Here is a 7135-nt window from a genome sequence, read left to right as displayed (position 1 = left end):
ACAATATAATATCCGTGTTTTATATTTCAATTATGGCTATTTTACAGGCACACACAAAAATTGAATCGTTATCTGATTAATGGAATTATTAGATGATTGAAATGTCACGCAGTTACGTCTGGTGCGAATAATCTGATTTCTTTCTGATTGTTCACACTTGTGCACGATTTGACAAGGAAAGTGATGCAAAAAAAAAGGGCAAACTATGACCAAAATGAAAGAGAAGATGTTAATGTTAAGATGAATTGCACTTTTGTCTTCCAATCATTCAAATCCACTGACTAACTGACAGTAGGTGTTTATGAATATCAGTTTGGTTTTGTGTATTTGAGTTGTCCAATTGACTGAAACGATAAATGAACAAACATTTTTTTAATATCATTGTTTGACTAAAGTATCTTTTAGTTTTTGTCAAGATTTTTTCAATGAATTATGTCATTGAAAGTTTTAGTCAATGAAAATGTTGCATTCATTTAGTCGCCCAAATCCATAAACGTTTTAATATATTTGAGTTTAACACTGATACACTGTATTGCATCGCTTCATGACCATGTACAGTGCAGACGTTGAGTTTGTTTCTGCTCTGGTTTGAGGCTCTGGGCTTATAAAAGTAGAACTTTGACCTAGTCTCCATATGTTCTTTTATTCATTTATGTGGACAAACATCATATGTAGACTAATCCAAGAGTCTGTAATGATGGGACAGTGGACAATATACTGTAAATCCCACTATAAACTTGGACATTGTTCTCTTACAAGTCTCATTTTACTAGTGTGGTAAAACAGTCATATAAACTTAAGAATGCACAATCCTTTTCTAAACAAAGTCTGTTATCAGCAGCTGTGTTCTCAGTTTACTCAGACTGGCACTCAGTGGTTTGTGACTTCAAAACTCTGCTTTTGTTCTTTGCTTTCCATTTTAGAAAAGAAAGAAATGGTTGCCTTGGAAACAAATTTTATAACATTATCAAGCTTGAACAGATTTTCATTTGTGGCAATAGACAAATCTTTGATGTGCATTTTCTTTGACAAATTGATTTATTTAATATGGACATAGCATTGGACGAACCAGATGCAATGTTTTAAGTGTTATAGCAGAATATGCTAATTTTCAACACCTGTCCATAGGGCCAATTTAACACATCTAACACATGCATGTCTTTGGACGGTGGGAGGAAGCCGGTGAACCCACGGTAACACATGCAGACTCCACCCAGAGAGATCATGTGATGTTGGTCTGGTCCGGGAATCAAACCCATGATCTCCTTCTTGGGAGGCAAGAGCGTGCACCCCAGTGCAGATGATGCTGCAGTTTTACACGGCATCATTGAGTCCATCCTCACCTCCTCCATCACCGTGTGGTACGACTTCCATCTCTGCAGGACCTGGACGTCTCCAAGACTCTGGGATGAGCAGGTCAGATCACTGCTGACCCTCACCCTGGACACGGACTATTGGGGCCACTCCCCTCAGGCAGGAGGCCACTCCCCTCAGGCAGGAGGCCACTCCCCTCAGGCAGGAGGCCACGCCCCTCAGGCAGGAGGCCACTCCCCTCAGGCAGGAGGCCACTCCCCTCAGGCAGGAGGCTACGGTCCATCCGGATCAGAACCTCCCGACATAAGAACAGTTTCTTTTCACTGCCGTTGGACTCACACTCAATAACTGCCACTTTAACTATTGTTCAAACCTATAGCATTGCACTGCTCGTTTATTACACTATTCTGACTAACAATAAATTGTGTGATATTCGGACCAATCTATTTAATTTTATTTGTCCTTTTTGATACATTTTGCTGCTATTATTAGTCATTGTTGCATGTTGCACCTTAATGCCAAAGCTCCTAGTTGTTGAATACTGTTCATTGCAATAAACTCAGATTTTTCTGATTCTTAAGTAAATTTGTTTACTATATGATTGTATATATGTCATAAGTATCTATATACCATGCTAAACTCATTTCTTAATAATAAAATTACACATGTAGGTGCCCTGGGTCTGACTGGTAGAAGCGTTACTACTAATCTGTGCCTTTCCAACCACATCCAATCACTCACCGCCTTCATGGGGAAGCTGGGGGAAGTGTCCCTTGATTTTCAGATTATAGAAGACTTTAGAACATGAGCCACAATACATAACCAACTGAATGGATACAGTCGGCATCGGAGAGAACAGCACGAGCAGAACTCTGGAGGAGAATCAATTTGTTTAAGAGCTTCTCCACCAAATACAGACGTTATGAGTTATATTGTACTGAAAACAGATGTGAATATATGCAGAAGAATAAAGTGGTGAATATAAAAAACATCGCAGAAGATCTCGGAGCTTGACGTATGATGTAACAAATCGGGGAATGGAGTGTTTTCGAAGCTCGGAGGGGAGAGGACAACTCCAGGTATGTTTTTGAAGAGGGATTCTTGCTTGCGGTAGACTCTCTTCTCCACAGATCTGACCTGTGATTTGGGCTAGTGTCACCAGCTGTTTGTCTGCATGAGTTAAATCATTTTCACGCCACTGTGGAACATTTCAGTCAAAGCAACAGCAGCTCCATGAAGAGAAGCAAATGACAAACTCCGCACACACACACACACACACACACACCACCTCTGCGCAATCTGGCAAAATATGAAATAATCAAAACACAAAATTGAAATCTGAAAGCTTTTGTCGTCAGAACAGCCACTCACCCAAAATGTATGAGGAATAAAAATAAAAGTCTGATTGCAGCACACATTTCGATTGGTTCTTAAAAAACGGGACAATGTTCGGTGATGAATGGCAATTTATGGCAATTAACCATAACTTTCGCAATCATCATGACCTGTGACTATATCGTTCTAGGGATTGTGTGTGGGCGTGTGTTTGTGTGTGTAGGTGTGTGTGTGCGTGTGTAGGTGTGTGTGTGTGGGCTGATGGTGCAGGGCATAGGCCATGAAACGGACTCCAGACGATTTATCTACTCTGCTCCCGTGGGATTTGTCCAGATTTACGGTCCAGGCCGCGGGACAGAAATAGGATTCACCGAATGCAGTGTTTGTCTAATCGCTGGGATTTGGAGGGTACTATATGTGACTAAAACCTGCTTAGAGCTTAGCCATTAAGTGTAAGAAGTCATCTGTCAGTCAAATGGATGTACAATACTGGATTTAAAGGTGACAGTTTTATGTTCTGAACAATATGGCTTAGTCAGTGGTAGGAATTACGACTGAATTGTGCCAAATAAAGTAAAAGGTAAACAATGTACACTTGACAAATACATCTATTAGTGTCATCTTTTAGTTAAAAGAATGTACAAGGCATGCAGAATGTATCATTTTTTCCACATTTTGTTATGTTGTAGTCTAATTCGGCTCATGATTCTACAAACAATACCTCATGATGACAACTTGATAGTAGGTTGTTAGAATTCTTTGCAAGTTTATCAAAAGTATAGTTTAGTAAGTATTCACAGCATTTGCCATGACACTTAAAGTTCAGAGCTCAGATACATTGTTTTTCCGATTGTCCTTGAGATGCTTCTACAACTTGACTGGAGAGTTCCCCTGAGGTAAATTCAGTTGATTGGACATGATTTGGAAAAGCACACACCCGTCTGTACAAGGTCCCACAGTTGACAGTGATGTCAGAGCACCCACAAAGCCATGACGTCCAAAGAACTGTCTGTAGACCTGAGAGACAAGACTGTATCAAAGCACAGTTCTGGGGAAGGGACAGAAACATTTCTGCAGCATTGAAGGTTCCCACGATCACAGTATCAATCATCCGGAAATGGAAACAGTTTGGAACCATCAAGACTGTTCCTAGAGCTGGCCTCCTGGCCGAACTGGGCAATCGGGGCAGAAGGGCCTTAGTCAGGGAGGTGATCAAGATTCTGACCGATCTCCAGCATGTCTCTATGGAGAGAGAAGAACCTTCCAGAAGAACAATCTTCTCTATAGCACCAATCAGGTCTGTAGAGTAGAGTGACCAGACAGAAGCCACTCCTCAGTAAAAGGCACATGACAGCTGCCTGGAGTTTGCAAAAAGTCACCTGAAGGACTCTCAGACCATGAGAAACAAAAATCTCTGTTCTGATAAAACAAATATTGAACTCTTTGGCTTGAATAGCAAGCGTCATATCTGGAGGAAACAGGCCCCGCTCCTCCCCTGCCCTGTACCATCCCTACATTGAAGCATGGTGGTGGCAGCATCATGCTGTGATTTTCAGTGATAGGAACTGGAAGACTAGTCAGGATCAACAGAAACATGAATGCAGCAGGGTACAGAGACATCCTTGATGAAAACCTGCTCCAGAAGCTCTGGACCTCAAACTGGGGCAAAGGTTTATCATCCAACAAGAAAATGACCCTAAGCATAGCCAGGAGAACAAAGGAGTGGCTTCAGGACAACTCTGTGAAAGTCCAGTCTGGAACCCAACTGAACATCTCTGAAAAGAGTTGAAAATGGCTGTGAACTGACGCTCACCTTCTAACCTGATGGAACTTGAGAGATTCTGCCCAAAAATAGGTGTAGCGAGCTTGTAGCATTAGACTCAAATACTAAGGCTGTAATTAGTGCCAAAACTGCTTCAACAAAGTATTGAACAAAGGCTGGTAATTCTTGTGTACATGTGCATTTTGTCATTATGGGGTATTGTTTGTAGAATTTTGAGGCGACCAATGAATGTAATCCCCTTTGGAATAACGCTGTAACATAATAAGGATGCTAACTGCTTCGCTACTGTTAGGGGGACATTAGGGGACATGTGCCTGACATGTCCTTTCTTATTTCATTTTGGTTTGAAATTTCACTCTCTGGTCTGTTTTGTTCTTGCTATATAACTTCAAAATACTTATTTCAACTATTGCATTTTGGTGACAAGTTGCAGACGTTCTCACACATCTCATGTCTTTGTCTTGGTTGCCCTGGTTACATTAGTCTTGTTTACAGCTCTGTCTCAAATGTCCTGCAGCACCAGTGTACAGCCTGATGTCTCTGTCAGACCCGAGGCGTCGGCTCTGAACACAAATGCCTTGGGCCCACAGTTTAAACATGCACGCCACGATACTGTCCTTTATATCAAATATTCTCTAACCAACTGCTCACATCCGTCCTCAGACCACCGGAAATTGCATACAAAATACAAACAACACTTTATCTCCTCTCTCATGTAAACTATTAAAGAAAGGTTAATACAAAAACTTGTTTTCTCTCTCTGTAAAACTACAGAAGACGTACAACCACAGAAGACATACAACTACAGAAGACGAACAACTACATAAGACGTACAAAGACAGAAGACGTACAACCACAGAAGACGTACAACCACAGAAGACGTACAACCACAGAAGACGTGCAACCACAGAAGACGTACAACCACAGAAGACGTACAACCACAGAAGACGTACAACCACAGAAGACGTACAACCACAGAAGACGTACAACCACAGAAGACGTGCAACCACAGAAGACGTACAACCACAGAAGACGTACAACCACAGAAGACGTACAACCACAGAAGACGTGCAACCACAGAAGACGTGCAACCACTGAAGACGTACAACCACAGAAGACGTACAACCACAGAAGACGTACAACGACAGAAGACGTACAACCACAGAAGACGTACAACTACAGAAGACGTGCAACCACTGAAGACGTACAACTACAGAAGACCTACAACCACAGAAGACGTACAACGACAGAAGACGTACAACTACAGAAGACGTACAACTATAGAAGACGTACAACTACAGAAGACGTACAACTACAGAAGACATACAACCACAGAAGACGAACAACTACAGTGGGTGACGATAAATGCACCTTTTCAGTTGCCAACCTCCATTAAAAGCAACACAAAAACAACATCAACAACAAATCAAGTTCCAGAGCTGGGTCAACATGATTAAATTCACAAATCTCTGTCATTAAAGGACACCAATAAAGAAATACATCCTCCTGTGCCTACAGCTGTTGAGACCATTCTAACAGGACCCAAAGTGCAAAAACCCTGCTTAAGATGTGTTACAGAACCACACGGGGAAGGAGCCATGAGTCACTGATCTTACAGCTGTCCAGACGTCATCATATCATGAGCATTGGAAGGAGGTGGACGAATGTGTTGTGTTTGAAGGACTCCAAAGCTGCCAGCGTGAGAATTCTTAACAAATGAGTGTATTTACACTGACATTATTCAATAAAGGTGTTTTTCACTTTTCAAAAATACCTTGATAATTTAGCCTTGCTTGTCTCAATTTCATCTGTGATGAAAGATTCACACTACAAGATAAGGAGAATTTAAATGGTTAAACAGCACACATTCACACAGCCAAATTTGTATGAGAAAGTGTAATCAGGCTCCAGGCTACATGTGGTTAAATCAAAGGACCTGTCCCCATTCACTGAGACGAGCGCTACATGCTGCGGCGTTTTTGTGTCCCATTTGACATGAAGATGCAGTGAGAAGGGTCACTCTGCGACCAACATTACAAAATATCAAATAGGGTTGATATAAATCGTAACTTATATGGGCAGGTTTAACCTTTGTTTCCATCTCACTGAGATCTACAAGCAAAGGTTTTGAGCAATGACTCAGCGATCAGAAATCTTTCACCGCAGACGTGCAGTGGTAAAATGCTACAAATTACTGTTTACATCTATCAACAAAAAACTGCATACACATATTATTCTTTTACAGTATATGAGCTATAAGGGCTCGAGAACATTATTGTTATTGACCTGTGCTGTAACAACTTTATCTTGAATACCGATATGTAAAATTGTAGGGAATATAATGAGTTTTGTTTTGGATACTTAAGAATACACTGCCTGTCCAAAACACGGTATTTAAAGCCGACTGATGCAGTGAGCAGCTTCTCATTTCTGAAACAACCACGTGAAAAGACGATGTCATGGAGAAGATGTCAGTCTGTTTGAGAAAGGTCGAATCACTGTCATCAAGCAGAGAAAACATCTGAGGAGAAACAGAACCTAATCTACAACAGCTCTGAACCCCAGTGAGAGTGTTTGGGACGAGCTGGAGGCGGCTGTGTGCAGTGGTCTCTCTCTCCATCATCAATACAAAATCAACTGGTGAACAATAATGCAACACTGGATGGAAATAAATCTTTTAATATTGCAGAAACTTATTGAAAC

This window comes from Eucyclogobius newberryi, unplaced genomic scaffold (assembly GCF_026437365.1).
Source record: "Eucyclogobius newberryi isolate DKJ021-1_F unplaced genomic scaffold, fEucNew1.0.hap1 SCAF_12, whole genome shotgun sequence".
NCBI classification, from domain to species: Eukaryota; Metazoa; Chordata; class Actinopteri; order Gobiiformes; family Gobiidae; genus Eucyclogobius; species Eucyclogobius newberryi.
Note: the sequence above shows the minus strand (reverse complement) of the source record.